Source organism: Balaenoptera physalus, assembly GCF_965194825.1.
Source record: "Balaenoptera physalus genome assembly, chromosome: 21".
In the NCBI taxonomy this organism is placed as follows: Eukaryota; Metazoa; Chordata; class Mammalia; order Artiodactyla; family Balaenopteridae; genus Balaenoptera; species Balaenoptera physalus.
In genome coordinates this window covers 11,582,264-11,594,836 of record NC_138902.1, presented here as the reverse complement: position 1 = coordinate 11,594,836, position 12,573 = coordinate 11,582,264, and the positions used below count along the sequence as shown (strand labels likewise).

General features: G+C 45.8%; 1 long non-coding RNA gene across 1 annotated transcript; it reads right to left on the bottom strand.

Annotated features, from left to right (window-relative positions):
• Positions 1 to 7,291: 7,291 nt before the first annotated feature.
• On the bottom strand, positions 7,292 to 11,171 carry LOC309651541. Its single transcript, XR_014258220.1, has 2 exons — positions 8,418 to 11,171; positions 7,292 to 8,101 (listed from the first exon to the last, which is right to left on the bottom strand). It is a non-coding gene; the product is annotated as an uncharacterized lncRNA (long non-coding RNA).
• Positions 11,172 to 12,573: the final 1,402 nt, after the last annotated feature.

Below are 12,573 nucleotides of genomic sequence, written 5' to 3'. Positions count from 1 at the left end.
CTTCTTCATTCTTTTCTGGAGGGGGTGAAGGATATAAAGTGAGTCCTGCAGAATTTAACTGATCTATATACAGAGTTCCTAATCACTGAAGTCCTGCTTGATGCTTAGTTCTCTCCCTAGAGACCCCCTCTCCAACAATTCCCCACTCCTAATCCCTACCCCGAATACTTTTATAGTCTTTGAATATGTGGAAAGAGGCTGCTGCTTTTGGCCCTGGGACTACCCAAAGGCCTCAGGAAGAAAACCTGCTGAGGCTAGGACCAGGCATCTATGCCCTGTCATATCTTATCTTAGGATAGTGTCTTATCCAGGAACTACAAGTTCTGCCCCCTATTGATAATCAGTTCCACCTCTCTATCCTCCTAGTTTCCTGTGTGCTTCCAGGAACCCCTCTAACTTCAGGACCTCACCTTAACCAATTCTCTAGTGTCTAAATTTACTTGTTATCCACCTACCCCCTCCCAAACACTCCCCTCCTGACTGCTTGTTCACTCTCCTGATGGAGGCCAACAGATGCCACACATCTGATGCCCCTGGGCTTTGCAACTTGGCCCCAAAGGCAACTGACACGGTTCTAGAACTCTTGGTTCTAGTCTAAGCTGGTCAGGTGGGATCATCACTTTTAGGGACCTACAGGTAATCCTGGGTCTGGTGGCACCTGCCCCTTTAAGACCTACTCCCTGCCTGATGGGGACATGACAGCTAAATATAAAAAAGACCTTGCTTTGCCAAAAGGCTGGTGTCCATAATATTAATTGCCTGATATTAGTCCGTGTCTGCACTTCACAACATCTTCGCCTTCTCTGTGACCGAGCCCCTGTGCCTGTCCATTTCTGGATATTCGTGTCCACAGCCTCCAGTCTCACGGCTAGTCCTTGCCTTACTGCTTATCACCTTCTGGCCCAGCCGGTCTGAGCAACAGGGGAGATGACCTTCGTCTTGGCCCAGGCCATTCTCCTGCTGACAGCCCCCATGTACAGGCCAAGTGAGCCTGGGCCTCTGCATGCTACTCTGGCTCCTAGAGGGTCAGATGGCCCATGAACTCCTGGCCCGCAGACCCTGGCACCCCTTCACTTCACAGCTACCTTGGGAGGGGAAACGGAGAATTTGATGGAGCAACTGGGAGACAGAATGGGAGAACCGTACCCTTCACAGCTCTGCAAGGATGCATGTTTAGCAGGACAGTTCGAGAACATATGGAAGGAAGGAACTACCTTAGAGCCATAAAGAGCCATCTCCTCTTCACAAGGTGGCTGTAACAGCCAGAAGTTCTGGACCTGTCCCAGAAGAGCCAGCCAAGAGGTGCGCAGCCCACTCTCCATAGTAGAACCAGCATGGTGGGCGTTAGCACGGTTGTGCTTAGGATTGCTTAACTGGGCAGGGTTTCTTTTTTTTTTTTTTAATATTTATTTATTTATTTGGTTGCACTGGGTCTTAGTTGCAGCAGGCAGGCTCCGTAGGTGCCAGCAGGCAGGCTCCTTAGCTGTGGCATGCGATCTCTTAGTTGCGGCATGCATGTGGGATCTAGTTCCCTGACCGGGGATCGAACCCGTGCCCTCTGCATTGGGAGCGCGGAGTCTTACCCACTGGACCCCTAGGGAAGTCCCCTGGGCAGAGTTTCTTACTTGAACTAGTACATCAAAAATTAAACCAGTGAGGTAGGTCTAAGCCAAGTCCTTGAAGAAGAGCCAAAGATCAAGGCACAGAGTTCCAAAAATGCCTAATGGTGCCCTGCATGATGAAACTGCTTAGGCCCCGAAGAGGGCAAAGAAGCCTGGTGGAGGCTGGCAGTGGCTGAGCACCGCACCCATCTGTCTGCTAGCTCCCACAGTTCCTGGGCAGAGGCTCTGCTTGCTGGGCTGAAGGTGCGCTTGGCTCCTCTCTAGCGTGGCTCTCAGAGCCCCCGCTGTCCACGGCGTTGCTCATGAGCTGCCCAAACAGACCTGGAGGCTCCAGGTCATTCCCCGTCTCAGGAGACATGGTCAAATTTCAACGCAATCTGCAGCCTCCACTGCCCACCTCCCCCAACCTAACCACCTGTCAGGCTGACCATCAAGTATGGAAAGGGTGCTGTGATACCACTTACGTCAGCAGCAGACGGGTTCAGCCACTTCTTCCAGCAGAATTCTCAAAGGTTGCCATTCATTCCTCCACTCTGAATTCACTGGTGCTCGACCGTGGTAGCTGTAACTTCTTCCCAGACATTTTCCTCCCCAGTGCTGGTTATAGAGCTCTTACTTCTCATAGAGAATTCATACTATGTGTCTCAAATGGGGTCAGGCCCCCATCTCCCACCACAGAGCTGGGCAGATGAATCAGGTCTGGATAATTCTATTGGACCATCCCCTGGTCATAATGGTGGTTCAGGAAAGAGCATGTGATCCAAATCAGGCCAACCAGCAAAAGACTTGGGACTTTTGCTGGTGCTATCTGGAAAAAGGTGTTTTCTTTTCTATGAGATCACTAGCTGAAGGATGATGTAAACACAGTATTGCCTTTAGCCATCTTTGCTTCCACAAGGAAAGAGCATGGCCGTGATCGAAACCAACACTGAGGAAAGCAAAAGCAGGAGATGAAACAAGACATGGAGTCTTGAGGACAAATTTTTTGGTTTTTTTTTTAAATGCACTTTTATTTATTTATTTATTTATTTTGGCTGTGTTGGGTCTTCGTTGCTGTGCGGGCTTTCTCTGGTTGTGGCGAGCGGGGGCTACTCTTCGTTGTGGTGCGCGGGCTTCTCATTGCTGTGGCTTCTCTTGTTGCAGAGCACGGGCTCTAGGCGTGTGGGCTTCAGTAGTTGTGGCACGCAGGCTCAGTAGTTGTGGCTCGCGGGCTCTAGAGTGCAGGCTCAGTAGATGTGGCACACGGGTTTAGTTGCTCCGCGGCATGTGGGATCTTTCCGGACCAGGGCTCGAACCCTTGTCTCCTGCATTGGCAGGTGGATTCTCAACCACTGCGCCACCAGGGAAGCCCTCAAGGACAAGTTTAAGTCCTCGGATGAGTTATGCCTGAAGAGAGGTTGCCTCTGTGCTCTTTAGTTACACAAGCCAATGGTTTCCCTTTCCACCTTGGTTAGCTCCGTTGGTTTGACCACCGCAGCTGAAAGGTCCTCCCTGCTACATACTCTTCCTCTGGTGCTGTTTCTGTGCCCAGTTCTCTGCGTCCTCCATTCCCAGCTGCCCCCGCAGCAGACCAGGACTTAGAGGGTGGGGCAGCTAAGGATGAGAAATACACTATTTGAGAAGGGTTTAGTTACAAAGGTATTAGTTTCCCCAAATGTGAGTAAGGTATAAGGGACCCTCACAAAACACTAGACAAGAACCTGGACCCTGTACCCCAAGAGAATGAGCGGGGGAAAAGCTTGCCTGCAACCTGGAGCAGAGCCATGCAGATTAAGCTTCCCTGAGAGAACCAGTGACACAGCCAGCCCAAGGTGACGTCGTGGGGAACCAGGAGGACAAATACTCTGGCCTCATTCTCCCCCCTACTTCGGGTTTCCTGATGGGTCTCCCTAGTGACTGAACCCAACCAGAAGAGGGAGGGAGGAGGCTAAATTATACAGGTCAGCCTCCCAGGGCAGGAATCAGGGAAGAGAGGAGTGGAGAGTGTTTCTGGGGGCAAACAGAAAATACGCAGCACAGAGGCATTATTCCCCATATCAGAGGGCCCCAGGATGACCAAATGAGAAGTTCATGGCTCTGGACAGTTAGCCAAATTCACACCAGAGGAGGTCATTTCAGTGGAGAGCTGGGAAGGGTCTAGTCTTGGCCAGAGCATAGATTCTGGAGCTTGTTCTCAATATTTGCACTGGTCAACCCAATTTGGCCTCCCTTCCATTCATCTTCTCAATTTCCCTCTGGCTCTTCCCACACATTGGCTGCCACAGCCCCACTCTGCACACCATATATCCCTCCTCCCTCCCACAGAGCAGAGATACTGAACAATATGTACATTACAAGCTGTTCCGGACTCGCAGTTTCTGGAGGCCAGTGACAATACCAAGTGGACCAGAGGAGGCATAGTCTCAGAGCACACCTGGAGACTCACAGCCCCATTGAGCAAGACCTCACCTGTGTGACAGCATTTTACTGGGAGAACCAGGAGAATCCTACCACAACCCAGGCTGTAGAGTGGGCTGGGGAAGTTGGTGTCCAGAGGACAGCTCAGTGCAGGGTAGCTCCGATGGGCCACACTTCCTCCATAGCTCCCCACTGGCTTGGCCAGGGTTTTGTTGCGCCTATCTCACAGTTCACGTTCTTTCTCTGACTAATCCTGTCACCTCCACCTCCTGTTGGTAGCTGGTGATCCCTCATAAACATCTTTGTTTCAGTGTCTGCTCCTGGAGAATCCAACCTTGGACAACAGCAATTAGGGAAGACTTTCTGTAGCTCCTAACACCAAACCTTCAGACTTATTTCCGTCTGTGCTCTGTGTCTTTCCTCCTGTGACAAGGGGTGAACTGCACACTGGATGATCCTCTCCATTTGTGTACTAGGTCCTGTCCCAGCTCACCTGTCACTCAACCAGCTTGCCCCACCTAGCGATTGCTCTTCTTCTGTGTACATTTTCCTTGTTCTACTGGACCATTTCCATTAGCATATAAACCTACTGCTACTTCTCCCACTGAAGAAGCAAACCAATGCCCTCTTTGGTCCTCCTACCTCTTCCAGCCTTTGCCTCATTTCTCTTCCTCTCTTTAGAACAAAAATTCTTTTGTTCTTTTATTTAGTTTTTAACTAATTTTCATTGGAGTATAGTTGCTTTACCATGTTGTGTTAGTTTCTACTGTACAGCAAAGTGAATCGGCTTTATGTATACATATATCCCCTCCTTTTTGGACTTCCTTCTCATTTAGGTCACCACAGAGCATTGAATAGAGTTCCCTGTGCTATACAGTAGGTTCTCACTAGTTATCTCTTTTATACACAGTAGTGTATATATGTCAATCCCAATCTCCCAATTCATCCTGCCCCACCTTCCCCCTTTGGTATCCATAACATTTGTTCTCTACAGCTGTGTCTCTATTTCTGCTTTGCAAATAATAGAACAAAATTGTTTAAACGAGTTGCTCTCATTTCTCACCTCCCATTCTTTCTCGAACCCCATCACTCCATTGAAACTTCTCTGACCTTGTTCTCCCAAAACTTCCACATTGCTGAATCTAATGAAAAATCCTCTGTCTCAATCTTACTTGACTTATCAGCAATGTTAGATACACTTTCTTTTCTTCAGGACCACCCTCACCTGGCTCTCCTCTCTGACCAATTCTCAGCCTCCTTCTCTGGTCCCTCCCCATCTTCCTCACTTCTAATGTTGGCATGGCTTTGGATGTCTTCTCTTTTCTACTCACACCCACTCCCCAGATAACTTCATCCACCCTTGGGCCTTTATAAACACTCTCTGTATGCTCACAGCTCACAGTGTTCTCCCTCCAGCCCTGACTTTTTCCCTGAATCTCCCAAGTGGAATATCAAACTACCTACTTACTCCATTTCCACGCCCCTTAGTCTGACACCAACTGGGTGTACTGCAATATGACTCAATCCTGATGATACTCACCGGTGTCTCCAGGCCACCACCCTTCAGCCTGACTGGCTACAAATATGGGGATTCCCAGGACGCACTCAGATTCAGTAATTCCCTTAGGAGGACTCACAGAACACACTGACAGTGCTATGCTTACGATTCGTTTTATTATAAAGGACACACATAGTTGGGACCTTGGGGGGAGTGCAGAGCTTCTATACCCTCTCCTCACGGAATCAGGGTGCATAACCCTCCGACACAGCACTGTGCCCATCAACCAGGAGACTCCTCCAAGCCTCCATGTCCAGAGTTTTCACTGGGGTTTCATTTCGTAAGCATGATCGATTAACTCTCATTGCCCAAGTTACTACACTCAATCTCCAGCCACCCTCCCCTCCCCTGAGGTCAGGCTGGCCCAAAGTTCCAACCCTCTAATCATGTGGTCAGTCTTTCTGGTGACCAGCCCCCATCCTGAGGCCATCTAGGGGCCACCATGAATCACTTCATTAGCATAAATTTATTTATTTAATTTATTTATTTTTGGCTGTGTTGGGTCTCTGTTGCTGCACACGGGCTTTCTCTAGTTGCAGCAAGCGGGGGCTACTCTTCATTGCGGTGCGCGGGCTTCTCATTGCGGTGGCTTCTCTTGTTGCAGAGCGTGGGCTCTAGGCGTGCAGGCTTCAGTAGTTGTGGCATGCAGGCTCAGTAGTTGTGGCTCACGGGCTCTAGAGCGCAGGCTCAGTAGTTCTGGCTCACGGGCTTAGTTGCTCCGCGGCATGTGGGTTCTTCCCAGACCAGGGCTCGCACCCGTGTCCCCTGCATTGACAGGCAGATTCTTAACCACTGCGCCACCAGGGAAGCCCCACCTCGTTAGCATAGCAAGACACTCCTACCACTCAGGAAATGCTCAGCATTTTCTAAGCTCTGTGCCAGAAACCTAGGACAAAGATGAGATAGATTCTTTATTATACCACATTACTCAACAGCTCTGCTTGGAAACATCTCAAACTTAACCTGTCCCAAGCTGACCTTCTGATGTTTCAGCTCAGACCTGCTCCCCTTGTACTCTTGTTCATTTCAGTAAAGAGTTACAGTCTCTTTCTTCCTAGGCGCTCAGGCCAATAACTTTAAAGTCATTCTTTTTTAATTTTTCTTTATATTCTTTTTTTAAATTAAGCTTTCTAAAAATTGAAGTATAGTTGTTTTACAATGTTGTGTTAATTTCTGCTGTACAGCAAAATGATTCAGTTATACATATATACATTCTTTTTTTTAGTTTATTTATTTATTTTTGGTGGCATTGGGTCTTCGTTGTTGCGCATGGGCTTTCTCTAGTTCTAGCTGCGGCGAGCGAGGGCTACTCTTCCTTGTGGTGCACGGGCTTCTCATTGCGGTGGCTTCTCTTGTTGCGGGGCATGGGCTCTAGGCGCGCAGGCTTCAGTAGTTGTGGCTCGCAGGCTCAGTAGTTGTGGCTCGGAGGCTCTAGAGCGCGGGCTCAGTAGCTGTGGCGCACAGGCTTAGTTGCTCCGCGGCATGTGGGATCTTCCCAGACCAGGGCTCGAACCCATGTCCCCTGCATTGACAGGCGGATTCTTAACCACTGCGCCACCAGGGAAGCCCCTACATTCTTTTTTTAAAAAATTCTTTTCCAGTATGGTTTATCCCAGGATATTGAATATAGTTCTCTGTGCTCTACAGTAGGACCTTGTTTATCCATTAAAGTCATTCCTGACTCTTCTCTCTCACACTTCACACCCAGTCTTCTGGCAAATCTTCTTGGCCCTACCTTCAATTATATAGAGAGTCCAACTACTTCCACTCTCTCTACCGAGGCTACCCTGGTCATTTCTCACCTTCATTATCGCAGTAGGTTTTTACCTGGAATCCCTGCTTTCAGTTCCCTGACTTCCTGCCACTCTCAGGTGATAAAAGAGAGGAGGAAACACCAAGCATCCAGTCCTCACACGTGGAGGCAGGAGGGACCGACTAGAAAGACACTCTCTCTGTATTAGAGAAAACAGAATGTTTATAAAGCAGCCCAAGAACTTGGAAGATGAAAAAAAGGCAAGTGGTCCAGTAACAATGAGAAGATGCAGTAATGGGGAGGAGATAATGGTTCCCCCCTTTTATTGGCATTCTTTTTTGGAGCTTTATTGAGATAGACCTCACATATCATTAAACCTGCTCGTTTAAAGTATATGGTTCTGGGACTTCCCTGGTGGTCCAGTGGTTGAGCATCCGCCTTCCGGTGCAGGGGATGCGGGTTCGATCCCTGGTCAGGGAACTGAGATCCCACACGCCTCAGGGCAACTAAGCCCATGCGCTCTGGAGCCAGCGCACCACAACTAGAGAGAAACCCATGCGCAGCTGCTAAGACCTAATACAGCCAAATAAATAAATAAATATTTTTAAAAAATAAATAAAGTATATGGTTCAATGGTTTTCAGTATATTCACAAAGCTGTGCGAGCATCACCACAATCTAATTTTAGATTTTTTTCACCTCCCTCCAGGGAAACTCCGTATCAGCTGCCCCTTCTCGTTTCCACTCGGCCTTGCTCCTACTCCAGGCGAATCTACCCTCTGTCCCTAGAATTTTTTTAAAAAATAAATTTATTTATTTAATTTAATTTTATTTTTAGCTGCGTTGGGTCTTCGTTGCTGCACGCGGGTTTTCTCTAGTTGCGGCGAGCAGGGGCTACTCTTTGTTGTGGTGCGCGGGCCTCTCATTGTGGTGGCTTCTCTTGTTGCGGAGCATGGGCTCTAGGCGTGTGGGCTTCAGTAGTTGTGGCGCACGGGCTTAGTTGCTCCACGGCATGTGGGATCTTCCTGGACCAGGGCACGAACCTGTGTAGCCTGCATTGGCAGGCGGATTCTTAACCACTGCGCCACCAGGGAAGCCCTGTCCCTAGAATTTACCTCTTCTGGATAGTTCACATAAATGGGATCATATAATATGTGATCTTTGGTCACTGGCTTCTCTCACTTAGCATAGTGCTTTCAAGGTTCATCCTGTTGTAGCATGTATCAGTACTTGCCTTCTCATGCCACTGTGTGGGTACACCAATTTATCTATTCATCAGTTGATGGACATTTGGGTTGTTTCCACTTTTTGGTTTTTATGAATAATGCTGCTATTAAAATTCGTTTACCAGTTTTTGTGTGAACATATGTTTTCAGTTCTCTTGGGTGAACACCCAAGAGTGGAATTGCTGGGTCACATGACAACTCTATGTTTCACCTGGTGAGGCACCACCACACCGTTTTCCGCAGCAGACGTACCATTTTACATTCCCACCAGCAACAGCGGCAGAGTCTCATTTCTCCGCATCCTCACCAACCCTTGCTATTTTTTGTTTTTTTATTATAGTCTTCTTAGTGGCTATGCGGTGGTATCTCATTGTGCTTTTTTTTTTTTCCCCTCCAAATTTATCTATTTATTTATTTATTTATTTTTGGCAGTGTTGGGTCTTCGTTTCTGTGCGGGGGCTTTCTCCAGTTGCGGCAAGTGGGGGCCACTCTTCATCGAGGTGCGCGGGCCTCTCACCATCGCGACCTCTCCCGTTGCGGAGCACAGGCTCCAGAAGCGCAGGCTCAGCAATTGTGGCTCACGGGCCCAGCCGCTCCGCGGCATGTGGGATCTTCCCAGACCAGGGCTCGAACCCGTGTCCCCTGCATTAGCAGGCAGACTCTCAACCACTGCGCCACCAGGGAAGCCCTCATTGTGCTTTTGATTGGCATTTTCCTGTTGACTAATAATCTTAAGCATCTTCTCATGTGCTTCTTGGCCATTTGTGCGTTTTCTTTGGAGAACTGTCTATACAAATCCTTTGCACATTTTAAAGTTGGGTGTTTGTATTTTACTTGTTGAATTGTAAGTGTTCTTTATATTCTAGATACTAGAGCCTCGTCTGATTATGATTTGCAAATATTTTCTCCCATTTTTTCAGTTACCTTTTAACTTTCTTGATCGTGTCTTTTGAACCTGGATGAAGTCCAATATCTATTTTTGCTTCAGTTGTTTGTACTTTTGGTGTCATACTTAACAAACTATTGCTAATTCCAGGTCATGCAGATTTATACCTGTTTCCTTCTAAGAGTGATAGTTTTAGCTCTTACATTAAGATCTTTGATCTATTTTGTAGTAATTTAAAAATTTTAATTGTAGCAAAATACACATAGAGTGTGCCCTCTTAACCATTTTTAAGTGTACAGTTCAGTACTGTCAAGTATATTCACATTGTTGTGCAATCAATCTCCAGAACTTTGTCCTCTTGCAAAACTGAAACTTTATGCCCATTAAATAACAACAACAACTCCCCATTTCCCCCTTCCCCCAGCCTCTGGCAACTGCCATTCTATTTTCTGCCTCTATGAATTTGACTCTGCTAGATGGCTGGTATAAATGGAATCATGTAATAATTTGTCTTCTTGTGACTCGCTTATTTCACTTAGAATAATGTCCTGCAGGTTCATCCATGTTGTTGCATATGTCAGAGTTTCCTTCCTTTTTAAGGCTGAATAATTGTCCAGTATGTATAGGGACCACGTTTTGTTCATCCATTCATCCATTGATGGACACTTAGGTTGTTTCCACCTTCTGGCTATTGTGTGAAAAGTGCTGCTATGAGCATGGGTGTGCAAATATTTCTTCAAGTCCTTGACTTCAATTCCTTTAAATATATTCTGAGAAGTGGGATTGCTGAATCATAAGGTATTTCTATATTTAATTTTTTGAGGAACCGCCATACTCTTTTCCACAGTGGCCACACCATTTTATATTCCCACCAGTTATGCAAAAAAAAAGGATTCCAATTTCTCCACAGCCTTACCAACACTTGTTATTTTATTTATAATAGCTGTCTTAATGAGCGTGAGGTGATATCTCGTGATTTTGATTTGCATTTACCCGATGATTACTGATGTTGAGCATCTTTCTTATGCTTCCTGGCCATTTGGGGGGTTTTTTGGTTTTTTTAAAATTATTTTTGGCTGTGTTGTCTTCGTTGCGGTGCGCGGGCTTCTCATTGCGGTGGCTTCTCTTGTGGAGCACGGGCTCTAGAGCACGTGGGCTTCAGTAGATGCGGCACGTGGGCTCAGTAGTTGTGGCTCACAGGCTCTAGAGCACAGACTCAGTAGTTGTGGCGCATGGGCTTAGGTGCTCCGCGGCATGTGGGATCTTCCCGGAACAGGGCTCGAACCCGTGTCCCCTGCATTGGCAGGCAGATTCTTAACCACTGTGCCACCAGGGAAGCCCCTTCTTGGCCATTTGTATGCCATCTTTGGAGAAATTGTCCATTCAAGTCTTTTGTCCATTTTTTAAGGTTGTTTTGTTGCTATTGAGTTGTAGAAGTTCTTTATATATTCTGGATATCAACTCATCACTGATAAGCCGAGTAGTATACTGTGGTGACATTTTCTTTCTTGTACAACTTTGTTTTTCCTGAAATTAACACTTACTTCTTGTCTGTTGGCTTGCTCAGGTTTCTATGTACCCAAATCATTCTTCTTTCACTCTCCAATAGAACTATATAGCCCCTCTCCATTATTTCCCACCTGTCAAATGCACCAGGTAACCTGTCAATCCTCCTCTTCTTCTTCCTCCTCCATCTTCTTTCTTGCTTTCTTCTTTCTTTCCTTCCTTCCTCCCTCCCCACTCCCTCCCTCCCTCCCTCTCCCCTCCCCCCCTTCTTTTTCTTTCTTTCTTTCTTTCATCTCTATCTCCCTTTGAATCCACATAGGTTTTAGATATTTTCTTTTCTTACTGTAAGTTGGTTTTCATTCTTTGACTTGGGTACTCAGTGAGTCCTTTCAGTTTAGATCCTCAGGCCCTTCGGTACTGGGAAATTTACTAGATTAAAATTTTTTCCTTCTCTCCACTTTCTCCATTCTCTATAGCATTCCGGCTAGTAAGATATTAGGCTTCCAGGACTTCCCTGGTGGCACAGTGGTTAAGACTCTGCACTCCCAATACAGGGGGCCCAGGTTCGATCCCTGGTCAGGGAACCAGATCCCACATGCACGCTACAACTAAGAGTTCACATGCCACAACTAAGACCCAGTGCAACCAAAAAAAAAAAGATATTAGACTTCCTGCATTGGTCTACTAATATTTTAATATTTTCTCTACTTTTTTTTCCTATACTTTCTGGGAGATTTCTAGACTTACTCTCCCAGATGTTTTATTGAACTTTTAAGTTAAGATGGCCATACTTAAAATTTCTGAGTTCTTTCTTGGTCTTTGTTCTCTATTGATCCTTTTTCATATTGTTCTGTTCTCATTCCATGCATCCCTTTTACCTCTCTGAAGATACTAATAATAGTTTTTGTTTTCCTCATCTTCTAATGGAAGATGCTTACAATTACCTTTCCAATTTCTTCTATGATAAAAGACCATTCATATTTTCTACTTTCTCTTGGGTCATTTTTGTCATTTAAATTCTACCTGGAAATTATACATTTCATCTAGATCTTCTAATTTGATGCCACATAATTCATAATTCCATGAAGAAAACTTTTTAAAAACTCTCTTTTATACCCATGGTTACATCTTTCTTATTCTTTTCCATTTTTACGTTCTTTTTTTCCTTGATCAGTTTTCAATGTAATTAATTTCAATTATTACTGTATATTCATTTTCTCTTCATAATTTTTCCCTTTTATCTAATTTAGTAAGATAAATACTTACCTCCTTACATACTTAATCAAGAGACTTCTTATAGAGTTGGGGATTGGCATTAGGGTGCTATATTAGTATAGTAACATGAAAAAATATTAGACAATAAGCTGAGAAAATTCATTGCCTAATTGACTAAATGCAAATGTTCATTAGTCCCTTTATATTCTTTCCTATTTAACTGTATGTGTGCTGCAAGGACTAAGAGATGGATTGAGTAGAAGTTAGTGGGTAGTTTGGCAGCAGTGGGAAGAAATGCCCATGGATGCTTATTCTAGAGATGAGAGAAGATAAAAGAGAAGACTTTGACATCTGCATTAGGTTGTGGCCCTTTCAGAACTTCTGATAGATGAAAACCTACTAAGAGGGCAA